This window comes from Schistocerca serialis, chromosome 5 (assembly GCF_023864345.2).
Source record: "Schistocerca serialis cubense isolate TAMUIC-IGC-003099 chromosome 5, iqSchSeri2.2, whole genome shotgun sequence".
Classification (NCBI taxonomy): domain Eukaryota; kingdom Metazoa; phylum Arthropoda; class Insecta; order Orthoptera; family Acrididae; genus Schistocerca; species Schistocerca serialis.
In genome coordinates, this window is record NC_064642.1 from 458,707,288 (window position 1) to 458,720,269 (window position 12,982).

Consider the following 12,982-nt stretch of genomic DNA (forward strand, 5'->3'; position numbering starts at 1 on the left):
ATGTGCGGGTTGAGGGAAAGACATGACGTCATCTGGGGGTGGAGGTGTAGGTGGGTGAGGGGGTAGCTTAATTAATTGATCAATTTAATTATTGTGTATATCAATTGGATATCGAAATTGATTTTGGAGCTTATGTCCGTACTACTCATGTTAACCTGACCTTATTGACCACCGATAAGCCGGTATCAAATTCGTTTCTTCAAACGAAACTACACTGTGCAACAGAATTAAAGGACACTTTTTCGAAACCTCTTAATTGTCTTCCAGCTCGCAATACATATACACTGAAGAGCCAGATACACCTGCCTAATATTGCGTAAGAGCCGCAGCACGACGTGGCATGGTCTCAACTAATGTCTAAAGTGGTGCTGGAGGGAACTGAAACCATGATTGCTACAAGGATGTTCATAAATCCGTGAGAGTACTAAGGGATGGAGATCTCTTCTGAACAGCACGTTGCAAGGTGTCCCAGATATGCTCAATAATGTTCAGGTCTGGGGAATGTTTAAACTCAGAAGTGTGTTCCTGGAGCTACTCTGTAGCAATTCTGAACTTGTGGGGTATCACATTGTCCTGCTGGAATTGCCCAAGTCAGTCGTAATGCTCAATAGACATGAATGGATGCAGATGATCAAACAGGATGCTTACGTACGTGTCACCTGTCAGAGTCGTATCTAGACGTATCAGGGGTCCCGTGTCACTCGAACTGCACACGCCCCACATCATCACAGAGCCTCCACCAGCTTGAAAACTTCCCTGCTGACATGCAGACCCTATGGATTCATGAGGTTTTCTCCACACCCGTACACATCCATCCGCTTCATACAATTTGAAACGAAACTCGTGTGACCATACAACATGTTTCCAGTCACGAACAGTCCAATGGGTGTTGGTGGGCGCAGTCGAGGCGTAAAGCTTTGTGTCGTGCACTCATCAAGAGTACACGAATGGGCTTCCAGCTCCGAGAGCCCATATCGATTATGTTTCATTGAATAGTTTGCATACTGGCACTTGTTGATAGCCCAGCACTGAAATCTGCAGCAATTTGTGAGAGGGTTGCACGTCTGTCACATTGAGCAATTCTCTTGAGTCGTCGTTGGTCCCGTTCTTGTAGGTTCTTTCCCCGGCCGCAGCGATGTCGGAGATTTGATATTTCACCAGATTCCTGATATTCACAGCACACTCGTGAAATGGTTGTACGGGAAAATTCTCACTTCATTACTACCTCAGAGATGCTGTGTCCCATCGCGCGCCGACAGCAACACCACGTTCAGTCTCACTTAAATCTTGATCAGCTGCCATAGTAGCAGCATTAACCGGACTAACAACTGCACCAGACACTAGTCTTATTTAGACGTTGCCTACCGCAGCGCCGTATTCTGCGTGTTTACGTATCTCTGTATTTTAATACGCAAGCCTATAACAGTTTGTTTGGCGCTACAGATATTTACTTCAGTTTCCCAATAAAAATAAATAAAGTACCCTATACTAGCCTTTCCCTCCTGCATCTGGACATTTTCCATGTCTTGGGGAGTGCGCTTAGGCTTTCTGTCCAGAAGCACCAGCCCTCGAGCCCCAGAAAGGGCACCGCCATTTTTTAATTTCCCATAATTTCCCACCACTTCTCGGGGAGGGGGGAGTGGAGAGTGGTTGTGGTTGTATGGGACGGCAGCACAGCCCTGGGAGAAGGAAATTCCCACCATTTTTGGTGTTACCACAAAAATTCGAGATTTCCGCCATCCGGGTAGGTTGGGTTTGGGATGGAGAGGGGAGGTGGGAGGAGGTAAGGAACCCCCGTGCAGGCTGAGGGCAACACATGACGTCGTCTGAGGTTGGGCATGAGTTGGTGGTGGGGGTGTTTAATTGATTAATTTAATTAATTTGCATATCAATTTGATATCAAAATTGTGTTCAGAGCTTCCTTTCTACTAACATGATGTTCGCTATTTTATGTGGTCATAGTCTGTGTTCATCAACCGGAACACCTTGGAGGTTGTGATTGAAACGGGGCGGTAGGTCTACCCCTGGAATGAAGGCTCCTTGACCATTACTACCCTCAGGGCTTGACACACTAGAGAGTTTTAACTGCGAAGTCAGCTGACACATGGCTGTCGTCGAGGTTGCTTGAAGCGAGATAGCCACTTTTGTCCTTAGTGCGTATACAATATTACTTCTTTCATCTCTTTATATGTTAGTTAATGTGAAAAATCCAGAGTTTTGCAGTCGTTTGGAGTCCACATTACATCTACATCTACATGTATATACATACTCCGCAATCCACCATACGGTGTGTAGCGGAGGGTACCTCGTACCACAACTAGCATCTTGTCTCTCTGTTCCACTCCCAAACAGAACGAGGGAAAAATGACTGCCTATATGCCTCTGTACGAGCCCTAATCTCTCTTATCTTTGTGGTCTTTCCGCGAAATATAAGTTGGCGGCAGTAAAATTGCAGTCAGCCTCAAATGCTGGTTCTTTAAATTTCCTCAGTAGCGATTCACGAAAAGAACTCTCCCTTTCCTCCAGAGACTCCCACCCGAGTTCCTGAAGCATTTCCATAACACTCGCGTGATGATCAAACCTACCAGTAACAAATCTAGCAGCCCGCCTCTGAATTGCTTCTATGTCCTCCCTCAATCCGGCCTGATAGGGATCCCAAACGGTTGAGCAGTACTCAAGAATAGGTGTTTTATAAGCGGTCTCCTTTACAGATTAACCACATCTTCCCAAAATTCTACCAATGAACCGAAGACGACTATCCGCCTTCCCCACAAGTGCCATTACATGCTTGTCCCACTTCATATCACTCTGCAATGTTACGCCCAAATATGTAATCGACGTGACTTTGTCAAGCGCTACACTACTAATGGAGTATTCAAACATTACGGGATTCTTTTTCCCATTCATCTGCATTAATTTACATTTATCTATATTTAGAGTTAGCTGCCATTCTTTATACCAATCACAAACCTCTCCAAGTCATCTTGTATCCTCCTACAGTCACTCAACGACGACACCGTCCCGTACACCACAGCATCATCAGCAAACAGCCGCACATTGCTATGCACCCTATCCAAAATATCATTTATGTAGATAGAAAACAACAGCGGACCTACCACACTTCCCTGGGGCACTCCAGATGATACCCTCACCTCCGATGAACACTCACCATCGAGGTCAACGTACTGGATTCTATTACTTAAGACGTCTTCGAGCCACTCACACATTTGGGAACCAATCCCATATGCTCGTACCTTAGTCAGGAGTCTGCAGTGGGGCACCGAGTCAAACGCTATCCGGAAGTCAAGGAATATGGCATCCGTCTGATACAGTTCATCCATGGTTCGCCAGATATCATTGGAAAAAGGGCGAACTGCGTTTCGCAGGAGCGATGCTTTCTAAAACCGTCCTGATGCTTGGACAGCAACTTCTCTGTCTCAAGGAAATTCATTACATTCGAACTGAGAATATGTGCGAGAATCCTGCAACAAACCGATGTTAAGGATATTGTCTGTAATTTTGAGGATCCGTCCTTCTACTCTTCTTATATACAGGCGTCACTAGCGCTTTTTTCCATTAAACTGTAGGCTCTCTCTGGCAGCTGAGTAAATCATTTCGGAGGTGGGAGGAAGGAAAGAGCATACTGCCTCCAACAGGACCATGCATAGTAATAGCAGTGTGGTGTTCTTTTTGCGCTTACTCTGCAGCCTCGCTGCCGGCACAATGCTGTCGCGCGGCCTTTTCACTGCTCTCTGGGAGCGTTTACCGTGCAGCTGTCCTATTCCTTTTTTTCACTTGAGTAGATTTCTTTCGGCGTTGTGAAGCGAGAACAGTGTACTCTGCGTGAAAAACGTCCACATTGCCACCGTTTTCACCAGTTGCATCAACGGCTTAAAATTATTCGGAATGCTTTTTCAGACAGTTACGAATGTCTCATAAAACTTTCCAATATATTTAAATATTACTGAACCAGCAGTAGTTCAAGATCCCTCGCAATACTGTTATGGTATTTCTTCGGAAGAGCGGTTAGTATTCACTTTGGAGCGATGTTTAGTCACCGTAAATTAAATGGGAGTAATCATCAGAAGCTATCGAAATTCCAACAACTACATACATCTGATTGTAAGAAAAGCAGAGGTCAATCTATGATTCTTTGGGAGAATCACAGGGAAACGTCACTCGTCAGCCAATGGATTTACAGATCACTGCTTCGACCGTTTAGTAGTGTTACAGAGATCGTCATGAGACTTCGGTGGTAGGTGTTACAAGAGAGTTTTGTGTGTCACGGAGAATGTTACTTTGAAACTTGCGAGTGAGCGCTTTCCAAGATCAGTTAGGGAACAAATTACTTCGTTCCACACAACAGTCGCGAAATGATTAAGCTCATAAAATTAGGGAAATACAGTCGCATGATGGACACCTACTAAGAGTCGTTCCTCCCATCCAAAAATCATGAATGGAATAGAAAATGGAAAATGTCGTTAGTCCTAGATGTAACTCCGCCACACTCCGTAAAGTGTCTTTCTTACGAAAGAGGTAGATATACAGAGGGTGGACAAAAATGTGGAAACGTCAAAAACACAACAGATTACCATGCCTAATTCAGTGTAGGAAAACTGTTGGCATTCAAAACAGCTTCTAGTCGCATTCGGGTGGATAAATACACGTCCTGCATTAGTTTCAAGAGAATCTTTTACCATTCTTCATGGAAAATAGCAGCAATTTCAGCTAACGGTGATGGAGGTGGATAGCGATCGCGCACCCTTCTCCCCAGAGTAGACCACAAAGGCTCAATAATATTGCGATCTGGTTACTGTGGTAGTCAGGGGAGATTCTGCTTATAGAACCAGTCTTGGATGGTGTGAGCTGTCTGAATCGGAGCCCTGTCGTCTTGGAACTCAGCGTCGCCGTTGAGGAACAAGCACTGTACCACGAAATGGACCTGATCAGCCAAAATAGTCACCTAATCCTTGTCAATAATATGATCTTGCACAGTTCCCATGCGGCGCGTGGAATAGCGCGGCATGACTGCTCAGATAATCACAGAACCTGCGTCATGTTTCACTTTTGCGGAGTAAACACAGCCACAAGTTACGAAAAGTGTGCAAAAAGGATCACCCGACCAAATGGCATCCTTGACATTCTTTCACGACTCCGTAATCGTTTTGCGGACCCATTTTCTGGAACATTACCACTGAACACATCCTAAAAGGGGACGAATGTGCTGACGGCCTCCTCCTTGCCTCAACGGCCAGCTCGAGAGAGCACCTTGAAGCGAAAACATTGTCAGCACTACAGCAATTGGTGTGCTACAACTCACCACTGCGGCAAATAAAACCCTCTACATTATGTTAAAAATAAACTTATAACGGAATCCAACAGTTAAACTAGATGGAAAAAGTGTAAAAGAAGATGCGGTTAGGACATGCTTGGGCAGGTTGCTGGATCATAAACAAACACATCAAAACAGCTACAGAATGGGCATGCACATTACTGCATAACCTTACAAGGATCAACAAGTGAACTACAGATTATCCATGATTATAATACGAACATACCACTGCGCTCTCTTCCAGTCAGCAGTATGTTTTGCGTGCGGCACATCGGCTCTGCAGCGTGGTGGTAAGGCGTGGACAGAGGGGTGAGCTCATGCAGCTATTAGGGCATTGGGCACCACGTCGGTAGAGGCACTATGTATCGTACTACGGATATACCAGATAGAAATAATTATTAAGTATCGCGCGGCAGCATATTGGGAGGAAATATAGACCATGATAGAGCTCGGAACCTAGGGAGTGACTGAAAACTGTGTAAAGCACCGTAGTGTATACGCATTCTTTCCCAGCATCAGGAAGCGAATGAGGGTGAAACATGTTAATCCCAGTCTGGGCGTGGTTCATTTCTTAACCGGCCACAGGTCAGCCCCACCCATCTGCTTTTTGTAAATCTCCGTTAGGACGCTGATTGTGCCCCTAGAGAGACAGGGACCCAGAACACATACTGGAAGTGGAAATGAGCGTATGGCGTCAGTGGCCGGGAGTTCCCAGGAGGGAAGTTCGGCCCACAAGTGCAGGTCTTATTGAGTGCGACGCCACATTGGGCGACCTTCGCGTCGACAATGGGGATGAAATGAGGACAGCACAACACCAGTCCCTGTGAGGAGAAAATCTCCCTCCGCAGCCGGGAATCGAACCCGAGCCCACGTGCGTGGCAGTCCAACGCGCTGACCGTTCAGGTAATGTGGCGGACAGAACACATACTGTTTTACTGTGACCATTCGCCGCAGTAAAGACGAGTAGCGCACTCATATAGCGAGGACGCAACCACAAGATCAGACCTTGTGGGCTGATCTCAAGGACTGTGCAGACAGAATATCTAAAACGCTGTAGAAAGAATACTTGCACAGTAGTAGCGGCAGCAGATCAGAAAGTAGCGGTAAAGGCGAAGACAGACAAACATAGAATGAGGGCTAAGTGTGTAGTCACAGGAGTGTCACGAAGAGACATTACTATTAGATTTTGAGAGAAAATTAAAAATATGGGACAGCATACGCTGCTATGTAAAGTAATTTAATGCAGACGTAAAATCACGCCATCTGAGGGCAAGAGGTGCCCTTTCCTATCGTCCTAATACATAGATTGTTCCTTTTCAGTATTTCCGTTTTCTAATTTGCTTCAAATTTTGAAGTCTTTAAAGCTGCAACATTGTTAACCTTTGATAAAATAGGAAGAAATCAAATAGGCTTCATATCCTGTAAACGCACTATTTAATATTCTTCAAAACATGACCTGTCTCAGTACTTGGGTGACAGATCATTTGAAATTGTCAGAAAATAAAATAAAATAATCATAATTGCTCCACAGTCCACATTTTATGGCTTCGGGACCACGTTTTTCTCTTAAGACCTTTTGCATTAGCGATGAGTGGTTTTGGAACGTCAACTCGTCCTGCAGTTCAGGGCTTACAAAGGTGCAGCTGGTAGTGTTTACGAGTGAGATATTCAGTTCTGCAGTGACTTTTGCAGCTGTCGTCCTCTTAGTTTTCGTCACAGTCCTATTCAATGACCGTCCGTCACGATGAGTTAGCACACCTTTCGTTCGCGTTGTGACTTAGCGGATGATGTTTTTCGATTTCCTTGTATGCAGAATAATTCTTGGGTACGGTTCCCCTTGAAACAGAAAAGAACTTCGGCCACCTTGGCTACGAAGGCACGTACCATACGAGCACCAAGAATTTGCTTACGTCCGATTTTACTTACCTCCGATATAACGCCGTCACAACTACATGCAACACTGTTCAGACCACGTCCGACACTTCCAACGTAATGACGATGTTGCACAAGTACTGTTGGTCAGATATAACAGCACAACTCTTAAATCTTGGTTAGCTATGCATTTATGTTCAAATACCCATTTGTCGCGCTTCCATATTTTTATCCAACCACCACAGGAAAACAGAAATCATGTTGCACAATTTTACGCATTTCGACTGACCCAACCATACAATTAAAATTAAGGCAATAGACGCAATGTAATAACTGACTAATAGTGCCTTTCTGTATGAGATAATCAAAATACGTCTGCTGAATAATGTTAGAACAAGTTTTATGATCTAATATCGCGACCTTTCTAGAGATCGAAACTCTAGGTAGGAAGTCACCCCACCTCCGAACATAATCTATCCCCCTGATCGCTGAAGATCGCTGCCACCACACAACGCGCAGGCAGTTACTGAAAAGAGCCGTTTACTCCTTGGATGGCAAATGACAAGGAACGGCGCTATCAAGAGGATGGTAAACAGGAAGCGAGGAGATTAAGACTGCCGCAGACGATCTCCGGAACCCAAAATGGTCAAACAGGCTTGCCACCCTCCGCGTGGATGACGAAACTACAAGGTTGACCACGAATATCTTTCTGAGGCGACGTCGAGTGTTTCCACCTATCCAAATCGGCCAAGCCTCGGTCAGTGAACTGGCTACTAAATCCAGTGTACTGGTCGCTGTGCTCGAAGCGAGCTTCACTACAGTTCAAGCCCCAGCCAACAAGGTACACGTCCGACTCGTCGAACAATCCCTGTCATTATTCCTGGCCCCCAACGTCGTCGAGGGAGAGGAATTCGACCTTGAAGAAGTTGCCAACCAACTCTGCCGCCTCTGCATCTGGAAGGCATGTGGCGCAACATGATCACCAAATAACTTCTGCGCCCGATGCCACGACGATTTTCAACCGTATTCTTCGCACTGAGGGATACCCAGATCCGTCGAAGTAAGAAGAAGTCATCGCTGATCTCAGGACTGGGATAGACCAGCGGCAGCCGAGTCGATAAGTTTGCATTCCGCTCTGTGGAAAGTCTTTGAGCGACTGTACCCATACCGGCGCCCTCTGCAACGTGCATAATCGGGACAGCTGCTCCCCGAGGAACAATTCAGATTCCGGAAAGAACACCTGAAGAGGCATCAATTCGTACGCTTCGAAGAAGAGGCACTCGATGAGATAGGACGGGAGGAACACTTTTGGGCTGTGTTTCTAGACATTTCGAGAGTGTTTGACTATGTGGGGCGAGAGGCTCCTCTACAAGCTTCTAGTCTTTGAGGTGTGCTTTCATGGTTGTTCGATATCGCAATGTTAGGAACACGTAGTAAAAATGGCAGCGACTTGGCATGTATAGGCAACTTGGAATCCGTGGTTCTGTTTTGGTACGAAAAAATGGGAAAAAATACCTTTTCGGGGATTTTCTAAGGAACGGCCCAAGAATTAATAGGGCCTCCATAATCCCCTGAAGACCCTAGACCATATCAAATGCAGAAAGAAGCAACCGTCTTGAGCCCTTTACCAATCAATACTTTGACCCTGTACTGTAGGATAGTGACTCTCACGACGATTCTTCTGTTGGGTATACAAATAGTCCATAGCCCAAGGGCTATCCAAAAAACTTGTCCCTACCTGTCACAAATGTAACCGGCGTTATGTGCCCCGGAAGAATCCCGTTTTAATGCGCGGCGTCGCATGCGTACTTGTCTCACAATGCAGCGCCAACTCTTCGGGTATACCACAGTGGTGCGGGACAGCGCAACGGAGACACATACAGGACGCCTGCAGCGCCTACAGAATGGATCCCTCCGTCTCGCGCTGCAGCTGCCGCGACATTTTCCGTCAGGCGGCCTACCCAGGTTCCACCCGTCCGTGAGAGGCATCGTGAAACTGCGCGACTGTATTTATGCACCCACACCGCGGCCCACAAAAAGGCATTACCGCAACAGTGAGAAGGATGCAGCTGTTAAACTTCACCAGACTGGCACACTGACTCAGGAGTTGCCAGGAAGGAAGGCATTAAGAGAAAGATACGGATGGACCAAAACATTCTGACCACAACCCACCGCGAAGCTGAATGCCTCCTAATGGAGTCACGGACACGTGACGCGGTGAGAAAGGTGCACAGGGTGACCTAGAAGGAATGGTCAACATTCTGGTATATAATACGAACTTCATACCGACATACGCCCTGTTCCAAATGGTTTCCAAAATAGAACACATGTCATGTATATTTGTTTTTGGGCTAGTGGCGCGCACGTATGTGTCTTGCCCACCCAATCTCTTAGACGTTTTATTCTAGCCCAACCTACCTCGCTGTTTTCCACCCCTTTATTCATGACGTCTTTCTGCCACTACACTAACCCGTTGAACGGGCAGTTGTCCATGGTATGTTGTGAGTGGGGTAGTGCAGTGGATTAAGAGTGTATCACTGTGTTTGTACATGCGCTGATTAAAATCCCATACATCTACACTCATGAAGAATATGCAGATAAAGTGTATGTTTACGGCTGCTGCGATGGTAATTCTCCGGCTGCTGTCGGAGAACACTGTTGGCGCTTTCCGACACGTCAAATTCATGATCGTAGACTGTTTACCAGAGCTTTCAGCACATTGCTTGAAACATGTATTCTTTCAAGTTCACTTTCTGCTTCTTAACGTGCAGTTCAACAACCTGTGCAGGAACATAACACATTGATGAAATAGTGCAGCCTAGTTCTGCCACCAGCACACGGCGACTTTCTGCACCTGCCATATTGTCCCATGAACTCGTGTATGGCGGATATTTCATGTGGAAAACTTAAACTCATTTAACTTATAGCGTGGATATACACATGACAAAAAGAGTCGCTCGCTGTATTACGTGTTAGCTGTATTCAACCTTGCTGTTATTTTGGCGTTTTGCACCATGTCTTCTTGGATTGTTCTTTCTATCTCATGATGACTTTCACTTTTCGTTAAAGTACGATATTCAAAGTACTAGGTTCGGACTTTGGAATTTGTTTTACTTTCATTGAATGTGTGAGATTCTCATTTGCTGCTAGCTCCGCAGCGACAACAATGCTTATCTGACTGTAGATACACTAAGGTGTATAAATGAATTTGTCATCCAGATGAATATTGATCGTAAGTGCTAATATTAGAGTGGCCGTGCGGTTCTAGGCGCTACAGTCGGGAACTGCGTGACCGCTACGGTCGCAGGTTCGAATCCTGCCTCGGGCATAGATGTGTGTGATGTCCTTAGGTTAGTTAGGTTTAAGTAGTTCTAAGTTCTAGGGGACTGCTGACCACAGCAGTTAAGTCCCATAGTGCTCAGAGCCATTTGAACCATTTGCTAATATTATCGCCGGCATCTACCTGGAATTGTTACACTTCATTGTCAACTTTCACGTTAGTTATAGATAATATGGATTTCAGAATAAATTCTTACTTCCTGTCTACAACAAAAAACAGTTTACATTAAAAATGTTCTTTTGTGGTAATTTCCTGAGCGACCAATGTAGATGTTGCATTCTCTAGAACACACTGCAAAACAAAATAAAATAAAAGAAATAAAAATATTTATAGGTTCACCTTAATGCAAACAACCAAGTTTATTTCATTCGACTTAGCTTCAACAAGACTTTGTCATCAGGGTTGTATTTTAATTCTGAGGATAGGGGTCATGCAGAAATATGTGCGATGGGTTTAAATTTTTAATGTCCTGTATTACTCCTTTCGTATATGACCAAACTGGTAAGGATGCCTTCTGCATTATCATCAGCACTTTTGACTGCGAAAATTTGCTATAGCCGACAATTAACTTCGAAACTGAGAATGTTGAAAAATTTGTGTCATGGCTGTGTTTCCATTTGTTTCTCATAAAATTTCGTTCTGTTTTTGGTAACTAAACGGCATTCTAATCAAATGTGCAATATGCTGCTACAAACCAACCGTTTCCATTTGTTTTCGTTATATGCGGTCTGGCGACAGAATCAGACCAACGTGTTATATATATGGACATTTCTTCATGTTCTAATAGAATTTTGGTGTGTTTATCTGGACTACTTTACAGTTGTCTCTCGCATTTAAGCTCCTGTGAATGTTGCTGATAGCAATATGCTTTGTGATTATGCTATTGGAGAGTGGTAGTATTTCAGACAGTTAAATGGATTTGCGTTCTTCATTAATCACGTCTACTACCAAAAACGGGTGTCGTGCCACTGAAGCCAAAGACGGCGAATTCGAAATACAGCGCGGGAAGAAAACATGATGCACACAGAAGAGATGAATTCCAGTACAGTCGAGAGACTACTCCATGTGTTCTCGGTTACATTATTAACCTCTGGCACAGCTGCTACTCTCGCCTTCCTTCTCGCCAACAACAAAGGGAAAATACAGTGTAATCCAGAAGTGCTCATCACAGCCATGCACAGTTCATAGATACGTACTAACAACTGCCACACAAAGTTCATATATGCTAATTCACCTGCTTGAGCGTCTCTGCGATTTTCTCCCACGCCTTTTTGTTAGGAGAGTCGAATCTTTCCTGGTCCAGGAGCACCTCTTCTAGCAGAACGGCAAAGTACTGGAGCGCTGTGTGGATGTTGTGAATATCTCTTTCGATCTGAAATGAAGTAAAAAATTAAATTTAGGCTAAAAAAGTAAAAAATAACATTACAAAATCTTTTTTTATAGAAGCCAAATCCACTGATATGAAACAAAGACTTTGAATAAAAAGTAATAATACACAGCCTGACAAAAAAGTGAGTCGCGAAGAAGGGGTGATTACTAAATCGAGTCAAATTTACAAAGAACGTGGCAGTACAAACGCACTTGTCGATATGAAGCTGTACCATCTCTGGCCTACACCAGGGCTTAACAAATTGCAGACTTTGAGCGTGAGCACTCGCACCTGCTCACGCCCTTACTCGCGAGCAGAACAGCTACGGTGTGGTGGGGAACGATGGGAATGTGCGCGTACCGTACGGTCGCGACGTCACGGAAAGAGACGTCAAATGTGAAATATGTGAGGGTCACTCTTGACAGAGGTGCTGTCTAATAACAGCAATGGCGAGTCGGCATTGCATAACACCGACAATGTCTTCGCACCTCAGTCCGCTGGGCAAGGAATCTTCCTTTTTAAATAAAACGACAGGTACACAAGATGGCAGCTGCTAAAAGAAAAGCCACCTTATTTTCTTAAATTATCGTCCGTGAAAGATTCCGTTCTTGACATAGACTTTTGGCGTTATTCATGTATTTTCGAATCCCTTAAGAGAGAACTTGAACAACGTTTTCAAGTTCTGACGGCTTTGGAAAGTGATTTTGACCAATTCTCCTCTCTATATTCAGCGAATATTGAAGAGATTCGTTCCGAACTACAATTAGAAATTACGAACCTGCAGTGTGACAGAGAATGCAAAGACAAATGTGAATGCAAGGAAAACATCTTGGAATTCTATAGATACGTCCTTCAGGATAGATTTCCTCGTTTCCGCAAACAAGTGGGTACAATAATAATCAGTGTTCGGTTTCACTTATCCTGTGAACAATTGTTCTCTGCAAGTAATAGTAAGGGGAGTGCCCGCAGAAATCACTGACTAGATCGCAATCTAAACTGCGCGCTGCGTCTACAATGCACAAGAATTACTCCAGACACAGAATCAATTGTTAAGGGAAAAAGGGCAAGA